Here is a 17738-nt window from a genome sequence, read left to right as displayed (position 1 = left end):
TCTGGGGTCTCTGCCTCTGCACAGCCTGGGGCGGGTCAGGCCTGTGCTCTTGGCAGCACCTCTTTGATGTTTCCATGGAAACGCCCCTTGGACAGAAGCACGGAGGGACTCATAGGCTGGGGGCATCTGGAAGTGGCCTGTGGAGAGTTGTGCAGGTTTCTTGGGTCCCTGGAAGCTTCCATGTTAGGCAATAGTGATGCGGGCCATTTTCGGGACTTGGAGTTGTCCTGAACAACATGGCAGGGATGGATGCCAGACATTATATATCCTGCCGTAACCCACTGAATGGGTGGGGGAGAGTGTGACTACAACGTAAACCATTACCCATGCGGGGCAGCAGTGCTCCAAAATGTATTCACCAAGTGCGATGATTGTGCCACGATGATTAAAGAGGTTGTTGATGTGGGAGGAGTGGGGTGCAGGAGCATATGGGAAACTCTTACATTTTTTAATGTAACATTTAAAAATAATAATAAAAAACTATATTAATTTTGAAAAAAAATATTGCAGCCTTGCGAGCTCCTGAAGCCCCCCTCTCACCATGGGGGCTCCCCCTCCCCAGGCTGGTGTCAAAGTCCAGAGGGTCCTACCACGCCCTCCCCTGCAGTGGTCAGGGCTCTTGGAACACCTGGCAGTGGCCTGCTGGCGCCTCCAGCCAGCGGGTCACCACACTCAGGGGTGTAGCTCCCTCCTACCCATATGACGTCAGGACCCTGTGGCCCCTCCTGCCCCTGGGGTGGAGGACGTGCTAGCCAGGTCCTCCGAATGAGTGTCTCCAACAGCCGGCAGTGCAATGTCCTGTTCCTCCTCGTTAGCATTCTCTTATTTATAGAACCAGGAGCTCTTAGTCTTTGTGAAACAAATAAAAAGAAAACAGAAAAAAGAGTTGACTGAGTCAGGCTTCACATCCTGCAGAGAAAGCCAGGAAGTGCGGTGTGGGGAAGCCGCTTGCACAGTTGACCTGGGATCGAGTCTCCAAATGGGGCCTAAACTGACTGCCGAGCCCCTCCCCAGGGCTTTAAGCCCCTCTCCCTCGCTCCTGGCTCTGAGTTGGCCCATTGCTCGGCCTCGCCTTATGCGGCATCTTGTCACAGGAGCAACCTTCTTACCACCAGCTTGGGAGAGGATTTGTTGGCACACAGATGGCCTGGGAGGCGAGTGGGAAATGCTCTCCCCAAGCCCGTCCTGGGAGCTGGCTGGACAGACGGGGACTCGGCTGCACAGGAGGGCGAGGGGCAGGAGGGGGAGAGGGGGCTCCCTGAAGCAGCAGCAATACCAGACAGGAAGGCTTTGAAGGTCAATGGTTATTTGTCCCAGGATAAGCCTGCACACACAACCTGCATACGCAGAAATGGGCCCCTCCAGAAAAATTTTTTTTTAAACATGGGAGAAATTATGGTTATTTCTTTCAATCAGTATTGATTAAACACCAAAACCTGTTCTTGCCTTACTCAATTGAAAGTTTCAAGAAGACAGGACTGAGGTGGAGAGTTTAGTTTCCTAACTAGTAAGATCAATAAAGACTGGCTGGGAAGTGGACTTGGCCCAGTGGTTAGGGCATCCGTCTACCACATGGGAGGTCTGCGGTTCAAACCCCAGGCCTCCTTGACCCATGTGGAGCTGGCCCATGCACAGTGCTGATATGCGCAAGGAGTGCCCTGTCACGCAGGGGTGTCCCCAGCATAGGGAAGCCCCATGCACAAGGAGCGTGTCCCGTAAGAAGAGCCGCCCAGGGCAAAAGAAAGTGCAGCCTGCCCAGGAATGGTGCCACAAACACGGAGAGCTGACACAGCAAGATGAAGCAACAAAAAGAAACAGATTCCTGTGCTGCTGACAACAGAAGCGGACAAAGAAGATGCAGCAAATAGACACAGAGAACAACCAGGGTGGGGGGGAAGGGGAGACAAATAAATAATAAATGAGTCTTTAAAAAAATAAATAAATGAAGAATGGCTAACTAGAATATGTCACCAGAGAAGAGAGTGTAGTTATGGAATGGAAAGCTGGGTTTAATCTGAGCAGAATCAGTAAAAAGTAGTTTGGAAATGTTTGGAAATGAATAGAAATGGTGAGAGCACATAAGAGAATTTGTCATCAGAATTGCTAATATATAGGTATGACAGTGGTTTGCTTTTTCTTAAATAATGAAAATGCTCTAAAATTGATAGAAATGATGAATGCCCAATTCTTGATTATACCAATGGATTTTACACTTTAGATAAATTGTAAGGTTTATGAATAAAAAACATAATAAGGTGGGTTGGGGAAAAATACACCAAATGTAAGATACGGATTGTAGTTAGGAGTAATTCTTTGATGATGCTCTGTTATAGTTTGCTATGCTTCACAACAATGCAAGGTATTAGTGCTGGGGTGATGTGTGGGAGCCCAGTATGATGTGTTGTAAGTGTACAACTTATACTACATACCTATTATTTATGTATGTTCATGTATGAATGATATATTTCAATAAATTTTTTAAATGAAAAAATAATATAATAGAGGATGCCTGGGCGCCCTCAGTCACAGCTGCCCTTGCAGACCCTCCTGAGGGGCTCAGGGACCCCACACCAGGATCCGGGGGCCTGTGGGCCTGGTGATTTCACAGACACAGAGAGACCGTGGGCTGCGCCTGGTGGGAGGATGCTGCTCACTAAAACTCATCCTTCTTGGGCGTGGATTCTCCAGCAGGGGCAGATGGACCCAGATGGGGAGTTGTTTTTCTTCTCTAGTGGAGAGGACATGGTTCAGTGGAATCCTTCTGGGCTTGGGCACAGTTCGGGGCACCTGGACAGAGAAGTCGTGCTTCCAGCTAGTGGCCTTGGGGTCTCCTCACCACCTTCTATGACACGTTCAGAATGTGGGACTCCAAAGTGGGAAACCAGGGACATGGAGAAAGGAGATGAGAAATTCAAAGGCTTCTCTTTGCATGAAGTTAGGGAGGGAGACACAGGACTGGATTCACATGAAACAGGCTCTTTGGGCTTTTTCATGGAGTGGAATTTGGCAGATGGATGAAGACGAGGTGCTGTGAGAGGCACAATCCATGTCCATCCCCACGGGGCCCCGGGATGCGTTATTCTAGCAGGTGGAGCGTACATGCATCTCAGAGAGGACAGAAACTCACCATGTAATAAACTCTTTTAATCATCAGCAACAAATGCCAACATCTTTTTTACTGTAAAACCAAAACTATGTGTCCACCTCAGCAAGTCAACAATCCTGGCCCTTTGGTGCTTTCGCCTTAGGGCTTTGCAGGCAGGGCTCATGGAGGGCAGGCGGCCTGTGCCTGGGAACAGGGCGAGACCAGCGGCAGCATCCAGGAGGACTGAGAATATGCACCGGGGGAATGGCAGCACCCCGGGCACACGGGGAAGGGGACACTCTCACAGTTGGGAGAAAGGCGCAGTCTTGGGTCAGAGATCACCGGTACCCTCCAGGCCCTCATTGGGGTGAAGGCCTTCTCTACCTGTAGGTAGAGAAGAGACAGGAGGTCATGGAGAAGTCATTTGATTTGGGTCCAGAGGCTGCAGTTTCCTTGGCCCCGTGGGCTGGACTCAGGCCCCACCTGGACCTGTAGGGTCCTATATGCTTTTTCTCTCCCTGGAGTGCTGGCATCCAGCCTCTACTCCCACTTGGAGGGTTTGGCTGTCACCCCCTCTATAGAGGCTCCCCTGCCCTCCCCAGGGAGTCTTAGGTGCTCTGGCCTCTGACCTTGGCTGCTGCTCCTCCATGGACTGGGAGACTTGGGAGTGAGGGTGAGGCCTGACTTCCTTCCAGAGCCCCAGAAAGCCCGGGGAATAAATTCCAGAGGTAACACCTTAAACTATTAAAACATCCAGTGTGCAAGTAAAGACTGCAAGGCATATAAAGAGGCAGGAACTGATGGCCCAGTCATAGGAACAAGATAAAACATCAGAAACCATCAACAAATAAAACCAGACTTTGAACATAAAAAGACTTTTAGAAAATGATTTTGAATATGCTCAAGGAGAGAATGGAAAACATGTATAAGGAACTAAAGGACATCAGGAAAATTATATGTGAAAAAAATGAGAATTTCAATAAAGAGAAATTATAAAAGGGAACCCAACAGAAATAGTGGAATTAAAGACCACAATAATGGAATTTAAAATTCCTTGTATGGGTTCAATAGCAGATTGGAGCCGGCAGAAGAAAATATCTGTGAACCTGAAGAGAAGATGATTGAAATTATTTAGGCTGAGGGGCAGAAAGGAAAAAGAATGAAGAAAAGCAAACAGAGAGACCAGGAGACTTGTGGGACATCAAGTTTACCAATATATGCATTATGGGATTCCTAGAAGAAGACAGAGTGAAAGAGACTAAGAGACTATTTGAAGAAATAAAGCAGGCAAACTACCCAAATTTAAGTAAAGAAATGAATATACATATCCAAGAATTATAGTGAACTATGAATAAGATAAACTCAAAGAGATCCGCAACCACCACATTATAATCAAACTATCTAATGCCAAAGACAAACAGAGAATCCTGAAAATTACAGGAGACAACAACACATCATCTTCAAGGGAGCTTCAATAAGAAGTTCCAATTTCTCATCAGAAACCACTGAGGCAAGAAGGCAGGGGGATTGTGTAGCAGTTTGATATTATTGACGAATTCCAAAAAGAAATTGGATTATATTTGTACACTTATCTTTTCCTCTGGGCATATTAGACTATATTGGATTCAGAGGCTTACTTAATTAAGTAATTAGCTAATCTTCTTGTGCCAGTAGGGCATTGAGCCCCCACCCTTGGTGGGTGGGGACTCACAGATAAAAGGCATTGCAAAGGACAGAGTTGGAGGTCTTCTGATGTTGGAGTTTTGATGCTGGAGTTTGATGCTGAAGGCTTAAGCTGGAGTCCCAGGACGTAAGCTCACAGAGGAAAGAGAAGTCAGTCCCAGGAAGAAAGGAACCTTGAATGCAGAGAAAAGCAAGCCCCAGGAACGTAGGAACCCAGAAAGCCTGAACCCTCACAGACGTTGGCAGCCATCCTGCTCCAAATAGATTTTGGTGAGGGAAGTAACTTATGCTTTATGGCCTGGTATCCATAAGCCCCTACCCCAAATAAATACCCTTTAAAAAACCAACCAATTTCTGGTATTTTGCATCAGCACCCCTTTGGCTGACTAATACAGATGACATATTGAATATGCTGACAGAAAATAAGTGCCAACCAAGAACTTTTATCTTGAGTAACTGTATTTCAAAAATGAGGGAGAGATTAAGAAATTCCAAGATAAATAAAGGCATAAGCATAGGGAGTTCATCATCATTAAACTTGGACTATAAGCAATGCTAAAGGGAGTTCTTCAGATTAAAAGCAAAAGGTCAGTAGATGGTAGAACAAAGCTGCATAAAAGAATAAGGATCTCTGATAAAGGTAAGAGCATGGTTAATTATAAACACCAGTGCTTTCAATTTGTAACTCAGTTTTCACTTCTTATGGGATCTAAAATGCAAATGCATAAAAGTAATGATACACCCATGGGTTGGGACACCCAACCTTTAAAATGTATAAAGATTTAATTTGTGACAAGAACACATAAAGAATGGGGGGCAGAAGGCTATGGAACATAGTTTGTAAATGTTGTTGAAATTAAGCTGGTAATAAATCAAACAAGATTGTTAAAGATTGAAGATGTTGAATTTGTACCCCATGGTAACCACTTTTGTTAAGAGGCTAAATGCATACCCTATGGTACACATTTGTTAAGGTATTAAAATGTGTACTCCATGGTAACCTCAATGTATATCAGAAGAAGGCATGCAGAAATAAATGAGAAAGTGTTCAAAGTGGTTCACTATGAAAGGAAAAAATAATACAAAAGAAGGCAATGATGGGAGAATTGAGGAACAAAAAAGGAATAAGAATTGCAAAATCCAAATAAACTGGCAGAAGGGCCTGTGTTACCAGTAGTCACTTTAAATGTGAATGGGTTAAACTCTCCAGTCAAAAGGCAGAGATTGGCAGAATGGATAAAATAGCATGGTCCAATTTTATGTTGTTAAGAAGAGACTCTCCTTAAATTCAGACACAAGTAGGATTATCAAAAGGGATCCAGTATGGGTATACTTATATACAATATTAATATACTCATATATTATACTAAGATGCTAATACCTAATAAAACAGACAAAGTAAAAAAACTATTATAAGGGACAAAGAAGTACACTACATATTGACAAAAGGGTCAATTTGTTGAGAATGCATATATGCACCTAATAGCAGCACTGCAGAATATATGAAGTAAATATTGAGAGATTGAATGGAAAAGTAGATAGTTCTACATTAATAGTAGGAGACGTCAATGCACCACTTTCCATAATGAATAGAACTTCTAGACCAAAGATCAATAAGGAAAGAAAGACTTAAACAATACTATAAACCAACCAAACCTGATGTATATACAAATACTTCATCCAACAACAGCATAATACACATTCTTCTCAAGTGCATATGGCTCATACTGTAGGATAGACAATAAGTTACACAATGGAATCTTAGACATTATACCACCACCATGAGCAACAAAAGGAAAAACAGTTAAATTGGATTTCATCAAAATTATAAACATTTGTTCATCAAAGGGTATTATCAAGAAAGTGAAAAGACCATCTACATAACTGGAGAAAACATTTGGAAACCATGTATCTGGTAAGGGTTTGATATCGAGAATAAATAAATGAATCCTACAACTTATCAACAAAAAGTTAAACCACCCAACTGAAAAATGGGCAAATAATTTGAATGGACATTTCTCCAAAGAAGATACACAGTTGGCAAATAAGCACATGAAAAGATGTCAACATCACCAACCATTAGGGAAGTGCAAATCCAAACCAGAATGAGATATCACCACACATCCTGAGAATGGCTTTAATTAAAGAAAAAATAAAAATAAAGACCACAAGGCAAAGAGCATGTTAGTGGCCACGTTCAGTCCCCTGGGGCCTATGTGCTCCTGAGCACCACTTCCCAGGGCTGGGGACTCCGTCTGTGGGCAACTGTCACAAGGGAAAAGCACTGTGGGTGACCACCCGCCATGGGGGCAGCACCCCTGCCTGATCACCATGCTCCCCAACGAGGGCCGCATCAGTTGCACAGAGCTGCAGTTCTCCCTAGCAAGAGCACACAGGAGTTCCAGTTTGCCCTGCAAAGGGGACATGGCATGAGGACATGGCATGGTGGGGTGACACTGCCAGAGAGGGTCAGGCACCCCAGCTGAACCCCAAGAACACGCAGAGCTTGGGAGCAGGAGCCTGGCAGCCTGCGTGCCTGCTGGGGTGGTGGTCACTGTGGTCACAGCGTCAGAATCTGGAACAAGACACTCTTTTGGTGTGGGGGTGTCAGTGGTTCATTTAGGGGACAAGTCCACAGGCTGGAGGAGCTACACCAGGAGCCAGGAAAGGTCCCTGAGGGGAGCATTATGGGGGCACAGGGCGCTGGGCAGCAGCCCAAGGAGGGGCAGGGAGGCCTGTGCTCCCAAGGTAGAGGGAGGGGAGGGGCAGGGGGGCAGCCTTGCAGCCCCTGGGGGCATGGGGCCCTCTGCTTTGTGCCCACCCTGGCCCCTGGCACCTAGGGAGAAAGCCAGATGCCCAGGACCCTCGCCACCCCACAAGTGGAGACTTCTGGTTGGACCTCTGCACCTCAAGCTCAGCATGACAGGGGCCCTCCTCACCTCCATTTGGCTCAGACACCCAGTGTCCAGGCAGTCGCAACAAGCAGGCATCACCATGGGCCACGGCAGGCAGCAGCACACTGTCTGTAGGAAGAGAAAGCATCTGCTCCAGGGTGGCACAACCGGGAGGGCTGGTGCTGCCACTCAGCCGATGTTTGTGGGGTGAATAAGGAACAATCGAGTGAGGGACCCCGGATTCCATCAGCAGCACCCACGCCCCCAGGGAGCATCCTCTGGGGCAAACAAGACGGCATCTGGCTCATCCCCAAAGTGCTGCAAAGCTCCCCTGTCCCCTCGCTCCTCTGACGCCCCCATTGGCAGAGCCTCCTTGAGGCTGTGCCCTGTGTGGGGCCTGGACCGAGGGCTCCAGAAGAGAGGGGTTCACGCCTGCAGCCGTGCTCTCTGGGGGGAGCCGTCTGTAACAGGACGTGCCCAGGACGTCACTACTGGATGGGTGGCCACAGAGAAGTGGGGGCTCTGTCCACTCCAGGAGCCTCATGAAGGAGGAAACGTGACTCAGGAGGAGCCTAAAGGCAGAGGACAGAGGGGACCAAGGACAGCACCGTGTGGTCAAGGCACGAGGCCAGCCAAGGACCCTGAGGGCTGCAGTGACTGGCACCAGAACCTGTGGACCCAGGAGAAAGCTGGACTTCTGGCCTCCAGACCAGAGACAGTGACCTCTGGGTTCAAGCCACCCGCGGCATGGCATTTGTCAGAGCAGCCCTGGCAAATGAAGACACCATGTGCTGGGCCAGCCAGGGGTCCACGCATGGGCAGGGGACGCCCCTCAGCCACCAGGCTCCAGCTTTGAAAGCGCAACCACCCCAGGCCCACCTGGTCCCATGGCTGCTGCCCTGAACCTGGCCCTGGGCTCCCCTGGGTGGGTGTCCCTCACAGCTCTGTGCCAGATAAGCTCCCTCGCCCACTCTCAGCCATGCAGGCCCCAAGGGCTGACCTGGCCAGGCCCCTCTGCCCACCAGGAGACCGTGATTAAGACAAGGGCATGGAAGATTCCAGAGCTGGGTCCTTGCAACATGAGGCTCCTTTTCCAGAAGCTTCCCCAAGTCCTGGATAAGTGCCATCCTGCCAGCCAGCAGGGGCCAAGTGTCCCACTTGTCTCAGGAGGGTCTGTGGCAGACCCCCCACAGGCTGCCCACACTGCCCCTTTGGTGGGAGCCTGGGAAGGGGGATGCCTGGTTTCCCTAGCAGTCCCCGTCCCCCTACCCCTGCATCCCCCTCCTCCTGCTCTGCAGGCTCTTGGCACAGGCGGTGGAGCTCCTGGGGTGGGAGCGGACCCCTCCATGGGCCGCAGGAGGCTCGGTGCATGGCAGATGAGCTCACAGGAAGTCAGGACGCACTTAGGACTTACCCTACATGGGTCCGGTGGCTTCTTTTTACACTAGAATGTTAAAAAGACATAGCCAAATAAGATTAATAAGAAAAAGAAATAATACTAGCATTTAAAATAACAAGTAACATACAAAAAACTTTAAAAATAAAAATAGTATAAAAATTTTTTAAACATTGTTTCTTTCATCACTGTAAGGTCTGTTGTCTTGTATGTACAGTAATAATTTCTCCTGTATATTCCCCCAGGGTCTTATTTTTTCCACTTTATTTTCAAAGAAGCTTTAGGTTACAGAAATGTGGGAAGAGGTCCACCTGGGGCATGCCTCGAAGGCATATGAATATGTTCAAGCGTTCACTGTCTGGATGGTTGAGGACCCACACAATAACCAAAGAATATTGAACTCCCATGCTGGGGAGGGCTGCTGCATTCTCTAACAGCATGGCAAGAATCTCCCAAGTACAAGGGCAGTGCCTAGTGAAGGAGGAGAGACCATGATGCTAGGCCCTCGATATTGACGACCGTACTTACAGACCTGTCCTTGTGAATTTGAAACTTAGCCTAGTGTTATACATTGCCTAAGAGTTACCTCCTGAAATCCTCCTTGTTGCTGAAATGTGGCCTCTCTGAAAGCCAAACTCAGCATATAAACACACTATCCTTTTCCCAGCATGGGACATGATGCCTGTGGATGAGCCCCCCTGGCACCAAGGGATTAATACCAACACCAACCAACAACCAACAACACATGCAAAGACCTTGACCAAAAGGGGGAAATATTCAATACAAATGAGTTTTTGTGGCTAAGAGATTTCAAAGTGAATCAGAAGGTCATTCCAGAGGTTACACTCTGTGCATCTCAGCAGGCTCAGCAGGATCCCATTGACTGCCACGGTAAACAATGCCTCAAACAGCAGGGCTCCTAAGAGCTAGAGACACCCAAACACCAAAAGCAGCACAGAGCAGCTCAGGAGTTAGGCACCCTATCAGCTGGCCTTACTCTGGAATCTATGCTCCTCAGTTTAACAGACTTAGACTCTTGTATAGTTTCCCTAAACAAGGCTCTTCTGCCCCTTTTATTTGAAATATCATTAGCACTCTACTTATTAAATGTATGTTCCAGAGACTTAAAATCTTTGGTCCATCCATGTGCCAGTTGGGTCCTGAATCTCAGCAGAGTTGCAGCACCTACTCTCCAGTTCATTGGACTCATCCAGCACAACTAACAAGGAGATGATGATGGACAATGCCTATCCAAGGAACAGAGAGTGTCTGCAACTGCAAGCAAGAGAGTGACATCCACCTACCGCCTGGGAAACAGGACCCCTCTCAATCAGAAACTGCACCACCATTGTCAAATCCTCAAGACTGGGGAATGAACACTGGACTAAAGTAGACTTATTACTATTCTATTATAGACATTATTCTAGCAATGGAAGAACTTCTATCATTGATATAAAGGCAGTGGCCACCAGAGGTTCTGAGGGGGGGGGAGGGAAGAAGAGGTGTCACATGAGGGGAATTTCAGGACATTGGAGTCGTCCTCCAGGACAGGGCAATGATGGGTACAGGGCATTATGGATTTTGCCATAACCTATGAAACTGTGCAGGGCAGAGTGTCAACTGTAATGTAAACTAGAGTCCATGGTTAGTAGCAAAGCCTCAATATGTGTTCATCAATTTTAGCACATGTGCCACACTAAGGAAGGTTGTTATTGATGTGGGAAAGTGTGGGAGGGGGAGATGGTGAGGTTTATGGGAATCCCTTATGTATATATTTTTTATGTAGCATTTATGTAATATAAAGCTTCTTTTAAAATAAATATTTTTTAAAAAGACATAACCTGTGCTGGAAGATGCAGTTTGGGCTCAGCCTCAGCCCCTGGGAGAGGTGGGGACCCTGCTCAGAGCCGTGGGGCACAGATTGATGCCTGCAGGGCTGCGGCCAGCACGGCTGCCTCTGAGCCTCAGTTTCCTCCTTTCTCACAGGGACACCGCCCCTCCCTGGAGGGCTGGGGCAGGCCAGGCAGGCTGAGGCCGCCCCAAGCCAAGAGCCCTTCGTGGGATGGTCCCCTCAGGCTTTCCCTCGAGTGCTTCCAGGTCAGGGACCCACCTGCTCCTTCTCTGCCCCCCCCCGCTTTCTCCTCCTCCTCCCTGCAGCCCTCAGGACGGTCCTCCAGCCCCGCAAAGACCCCTCCTTCCTAACCCAGGAGCACTCCTCTCTGTCCTCCTGCTGCCCTGCTGCATGCTGGCCTCTGTTCACCTCTAGAAGGGCTGTGGGCACCAGAGCAGCCTGGCCCAGCATGCACAGCCTCCCCCTGAGCACCCTGTGGCAGGCAGGGCAGGAGGCCAGGGCACCTCTAGGCCCCAGGGGGGGCGGAGCCTGAGCCTTGGTCAGTCTTGGGAGCTGCCACCATAGCAGGGGCACTCACCTGCTTGCTCAGGCAGCAGGGGCACTCACCTGACTGCTCACATAGCAGGGCACTTACCTGCCTGCTCATGTAGCAGGGGCACTCACCTGCCTGCTCAGGCAGCAGGGGCACTCGCCTGCCAACTCAGGTAGCAGGTCACTCACCTGCCTGCTCAGGCAGCAGGGGCACTCACCTGCCTGCTCACATAGCAGGGCAACTCACCTGCCTGCTCAGGCAGCAGGGGCACTCACCTGCCTGCTCAGGCAGCAGGGGTATTCACCTGCCTGCTCATGTAGAAGGTCACTCACCTGCCTGCTCAGGCAGCAGGGGCACTCACCTGCCTGCTCACATAGCAGGGCACTCACCCAACACCACAGGTAGAAGAAGCAGCACAGCAACAGGAGGAAGAGCAGGGCAGCTGCGCCAACCACCACGGGGATCCAGGGGAAGTCGCTGCTGCTGCTGCCGGTGCTGATGAAGCTTTTGACAACTGGTGGTAAGGGTATCTCCAAGCCACGGGGCTCCGCCTCCTCGCCACCGCCCTCAGGGTTCCCCTCCTGCTCAGTGCACTTATCTCTGCTGTCCACATCACTACTTGGAAAGCGGTACTTGGAAAGCCACTTGAGGGCTCTGGCTGCAAGACGCTTGAAGAGCTTTGCGGGGGGCTTCTGAGGAGGCTTTCCAGGGGCCTGCTCAGGGGCCTTTCCAGGGAGGTTTTTTGGGGCAACCTCCAGGAGCATCTCAGGGGCTTTCTCAGGGGTTTGCTCAATGAGGCGCTGGCTGTTGACCTTGCTTGGGTTCCCTGCCTTGTCCTCGGTGGGTTTGGCAGCAGGATTCTCCCCCTGTGGAAGGGCCACCGTCACCATCCAGCCTTGGCTGCCAGAGAACAGGTGTGGCCGAGGGCTGGGCTGGGGCTGGGTGGCCCCCTCCCAGCTCCCATCTCCTGGCATTCCACCCCCAGCCTCTTCCTCTCCTCAGGTGCTCCACCTTGAGGGACCCCAGGGGGGCCAGGAGTTCATGGACAGATGCTCAGACCACCTCGGCAGAGCCCAGGGTCATGGACACCATGTGTGGCGGAGGCTGCCCCATCCCCCTGCCTGAACCCTGACCTGGAGGGGTGGGCCCTGGGGCCCACACAGCCAGGGGTGCTGCAGGCCTGGACTCTGGTCTTGGTGGACCCCTGCCCCACCCACTTGCCCTGGCTGCCAGCTGCCCCCCAGTGTGTCTGCATCAGGGCTGGGCCGATGGGTCCCGTGATGGGGGTGCCCCCACCCAGTACTCACGCAGTCCTTTCCTCTGAATTTGAGGTTGTTGGCGATGAAGGTTATGCCTTTGTTGAGGCTGATTTCAACGAAGATGGGCCTAAAGCACAGAGGGGGTGGGCCGGTGACAACCAGGTCTCCCCGTGGCTGAACCTTGGCCCCCAGCTCTCCTGGGTGCAGTGACTTTGCCAGCAAGGCACTGGGGAAGTGGAGAGAATGGGCAAGCTCTCCTTCCCCAGAGCACGAGGTTGGCCTGGCTTGGAGGCCCCGAGGGACATGGCCGGTCCCAGGAGCCTGGCATCGTCTGCCCACCGTGTGGCCACGTGCCACGTGAGCGGCAGCCACGGGGGGGCTCCCTCGGCTCCTCCGTGTGGACAGGGCACGTGGGCTCAGCTCCAGCGAGTGGCAGGAGCCCTTTGGAACCAGATGGGCTGAAGCGCGTGCCCCAGAAAAAATCACGTTCACGACCTGCACCCAGTCCTGGGGGGGAACCCATTGTCAGTGGACCTTCTGAGGACATCGTTACACTGCAGTCAGGGGAATGAGACTGCCCTTAGTGCAGTGACTGGGGGCTTTCAAGGGAAAGCCACTTGGAGGAGAAGACGCTGGAAGTCCTTGGGAACCCAGCAGAGAGAGGAGAGCACGTGGCCGTGTGGTGGGGGAGCCACGGGACCCCAGGATTGCCGGCTGCCAGCACCAGAGCGCTGCCCACCCTGTAGGGAGCCAGCTTCCAGCCCCAGCACTGGCAGCCAAGAAATCCCTCTTGTCAAGACAACCCATGGCTTGGTAGATGTCACAGCAGTGGGGAAACTAAGGCAGGCACCCTCCACCTCCTGCTGTCCCCAGCAGAGCCGGGCCACATGGATCCCTGCCCACCTCCAGGACCACCCATCAGGGTAGGTACAGAGGGATCCCCGGGTGCCCCAGCTGAGGGTGTCCTCATCCAGGACCCCTAAGCACTGCCCATCTGGTCTCCTGCCACGAGGGTCCCCAGACCAGGGAACTTACTCTCCAGGTTCCTTCAGTTCTACTCCTGGGCAAGTTATGAATTTCTCTTCCACAGTGATTGCTGTTTCATCTAAAAGGCAAATCCCATGAGCAGGTGAGTGCACTAGCCAGCTCATCCAGCCACCACCTCCTGCGGCCCTCAGCAAGCTGAACTCACGTTGACAATTGGCCTCTCTCTCAGCCTTCATTTCCTTAGAGACACTTGGGGATCCCTGGCCCTGCCCAAGATGCTGGGTAGCTGTGGTATTTGTGAGTTTTCATTTGGTGAAACCCCTTAAAATATTATGCCTTGAAATAATCCATTCCTGTGGGTGTGAGACCCTTTCAAGTGCATCACGTGAGTGAGGCCTGACTCAGGTTGGGTCTCCGCCCTCTTTCTGGGTCTTATATAAAAGAGACACAGACAGAGACACACAGGAAAAGGGAGTTCTGCCATTTTGATCCGGCCACATGAGAGAGGACTCGAGGGCCGCTGGCAGCGAAACCCCCAGGGGGCTGGGCCCATGGAGCAGCTCGAGGTTGAGGAGATGGTGAGCCCAGAAGGGAGGGCGGGGACCTCAGCAGGGATGGCCACCATCTTTGCCACGTGGCAGGGTGCTGGGCTCACCAGCGGCTGACTTTGGTGAGAAAGCGTCTCGGAATGTGCCTTGATGTAGATGTTTCATGGCCTCAGAATTGGAAGTTTTATCCCACTAAATTTCCCATTTCAAAAGCCAACCCATTTCTGGTGCTTTTCATCAGCAGCCCTGTGGCAAACTAAGACAGTATTTAACAGAAACAAGGCGGGCAGAGAGCTGTCAAGGGAGGGACATTCTAGGGCCTGGGTAGAGAAACAGACGATCCAACAAAGTGAAATTACAAATGAAATAATTGTCAGAGAGTGCAAAGTGCTGTGACAACAAAAAACTGGGAAGGCATGGAAATTAGAGGTGAAGGGACATCTACTTAGGACGTGTGGACTGCCCTAACTTTTACAGGAACAAGTTCTCTTTTAGAGAAATTAGAATTTTTGCAGATGAATTGAGCGATGTCCGGGATTTGTGTCTGAGGGGGCTGCCTGCCGGGCCCTCTGCTTCCTGAGGCCACTCACCCTCGGCCACATGCCTGGCACCTCAGTGCCACCAAGTAATAGGCTGCTTCTTACATTTTCATGCAATTATTATGCCCTCAAGGGCACCTCCCACTCTCCTTACGAGATCTTGTGACCAGCACGCTCGTGTTACAGGAAAGAAAACAGGCTCAGGAGCCAAGGCCCTGGGGCCTGGGCCTCGGACTCTGGAACCCAGGCCTGGCCAGGGCTCCTCATCTCAGCTCAGGATGAGCCACCTTCCCTGCAGGGGTCAGTGGACCAGGCAGGGTGCAGGGCCCAGGCTGGCTGCCCATGCCCTCAGAGCCGCCTGCAGCCTCCGTCCTTGGCCCTGGGGAGGGCACCCTGAGAGGCGGAGCTCAGCCTTGCTCCAGGTGCCCGGGGTCTGTTTCCAGTCAGGGTGGGAGGGGGCCAGGCCCCCAGCCCCCCACTGGCCTGGCCCACCCCCTGCTTGCCCACGCTGCCTCTAACCCCAGTGCAGAGTGGGGCGAGGGCTGGGAAAGGTTGGCTGAGAGGCGACACAGCGTTGTGTGGGGTCCTTTCACTCCAATGAACCAAAGTGGATATTTACCCGAAATGCTGTTGTCAGTGAACTTGAATCTGCAAATAACTGAGCTTTTGTCCCTTGTGTTCTGAAAGCCACTTCCCCGAACCACCACTCGGTATTCGCCTGCAAGGACAACATGACATAGGCGTGTGAGGAAGAGTGCAGGGCTGAGTTCCTTCTAATCTTGCCACTCAAGGTGGGCTTTCCCGAAAACAGACATCCAAGGCTGCTCAGGTAAGGCTGCTGGCACTGTGGGAACCACCCCGTGCAGGTGCATCTTCCACTGGGAGGGGTTGGGCTGGCCCTGTGTCCTCAGGCTCCTTCCACCATCACCCAACCCCAGTGGCAAGTCAGGGACTTCTGACCCCGAAATCCCACGGGGCTCCCTAAAGCCACAGGATGCTGGCAGAGGGTGGAGTCACCCCTTGGGTACAGGTGAGAGCAGAGCTCGGCCCAGGCAGGCCTGAGGCCCCCAGGTTGCCTGAGCTGGGCCCCCAGGCCTGGAGCCATGGGCTTCTGTACACACAGGGGCTGTTCCTTCACCCTGTCCTCTTGGTGCCCAGGGCGGCGGGGAAGTCCCCAGGACCCTGCTCCTCAGAAGCCCTCGTGACAGGGGCAGTCCCGTCCTAGCTCTGGGTGCAGAGCCCTGAGTCAGCTACACCAGCCCCTGCCTCTCCCTGGCAACCAGGGACCACCCCCAGCCCACGCTGGGCTCAGCGTGCACATCCGTCCCTGTGTGAGAAGGGCTGACACGTAGGGGCCGTCCGGGGCCTCGCCCCTGGCAAACATTACAGCAGCCGCAGGGAGGGCAGGGGGTCCCCCGGCCATCGCTGTTCCACGCAGGTCTGTCTGCCTGAAACCCATTCCTCTGCACGGCACTGCCTCCTGACCCAGGCCCGCTAATTCCAGCCCCGAGCTTGAGGGGCTCCAGGGAAGTGAACCTGAGGGCCTTTTCCCCCTGAACCCTGGTGTGACCTTGACCCTGGAAGTTCTGATTCCTTCTGCCTCCCAGAGTTCTGCCCCTCTGTTCCACCCCTCCAGGGCAGAGGGTGCAAACACCGGCAGCAAAGGAAAGAGACTTGTGGGCTCCTGGGCCAAAGCTGGCCTGCTGATGTGTTTGGTAGGTATCGAAGTCTTCAAAATATGGGGGCCCACTTTTAGCAACCCAGACATTTAATCTTTTTTTTTAATAGCAAATTTTTAAAATTGTCCTTTTTTAAAAAAAATACATAGATCACAATCAATGTTATATTAAGAAATATAGGAGTTTCCCATATACCCCACTCCCCACCCTACCCTGATTCCTCCCATATCAACAACCTCTTTCATCATCATGGCACACTGCATTTGGTGAATACATTTTGGAGCACTGCTGCACTGCATGGTTAATAGTTGACATCGTAGTCCATACTCTCTCCCAGTCCATTCAGTGGGTTAATGCAGGATATATAATATCCAGCATCTGTCCCTGTGATATCATTCAGGACAACTCCAAGTCCCAAAAGTGCCCCCATATCGCACCTCTTCTTCCCTCTCCCTGCCCTCAGCAATTCCTGTGGCCACCGTCTCCACATCATGATACAGTTTCTTCCATTGCTAGAGTCACAATAGTTCTATAGTAGGGCACAAGTAAGTCCACTCTAATCCATATTTTATTCCTCCATCCTGTGGACCCTGGGATGGTGATTGGACATTTAATCTTATAATACAGATTTCTGAATTTTTTTAAGATGGGAAGGTCTGGCCTCAGTAGATTTGCATTCATACATTTTTACTATTTCCCAGGGAAGGACGCAGCACTCGCCTTAATGTGGATAGTCAGTCTTCATTGTCTTGGTCTGGCCCACACCACCCTACCCCTACCCATGGAAGTACTCTGTGGCATTGGCCCTGCCTTAGGAAGCTCCTGAGCCATGTGGGTGGCAAGGCCATGTCAGCCTGGTGGCTTGCGCTGAGAAGACCTGTATGCAGGCCCCAGGGATAAGTTGTGTGTCACTCAGCAGTGGCAGTCTTTCCCATCAAGGAAGGGAAGGCACACAGCTTCTTCTGGATCGATGCATCCTGGCTGCATCCCAGCCTCCTAACTCCTACCTTTCCTCAAGGGTCCCTTCACCCCAGTTGTTCACAGGTGCAATCCTTGCCCTGGAGGGAACATTGGGCCTATTTTCCCTGCATAGATCCTTTTTGAAGAGCTGACCCAGGCCAGACTGAGTAGGGATGTGCCCCAGTGTCATGGATGGGTCATTTCCCATTTACATCCTAGGAGTGTTTACTAAAGAGGTAATTTGCAAGGCAGAACCTGAATTTAATAAAGCATGAGTGATTGCAGTTAGCCAGAGAAGGGAAAGTCTAGCTGTCTGAATGCAAA

General features: G+C 51.3%; 1 long non-coding RNA gene across 2 annotated transcripts; it reads right to left on the bottom strand.

Moving 5' to 3' along the window:
• Positions 1 to 3123: 3123 nt before the first annotated feature.
• Positions 3124 to 8766, bottom strand: LOC131278820 (uncharacterized). 2 transcript variants are annotated; one of them, XR_009186248.1, is made up of 2 exons: positions 7708 to 8766; positions 3124 to 3469 (listed from the first exon to the last, which is right to left on the bottom strand). It is a non-coding gene; the product is annotated as an uncharacterized lncRNA (long non-coding RNA). The 2 variants fall into 2 exon arrangements; XR_009186247.1 differs by having other exon boundaries at positions 3124 to 7179; positions 7708 to 7758.
• Between the last annotated feature and the right edge of the window lie 8972 nt (positions 8767 to 17738).

This window comes from Dasypus novemcinctus, chromosome 6, assembly GCF_030445035.2.
Source record: "Dasypus novemcinctus isolate mDasNov1 chromosome 6, mDasNov1.1.hap2, whole genome shotgun sequence".
Classification (NCBI taxonomy): Eukaryota; Metazoa; Chordata; class Mammalia; order Cingulata; family Dasypodidae; genus Dasypus; species Dasypus novemcinctus.
This window is presented reverse-complemented; position numbering and strand designations above follow the sequence as displayed.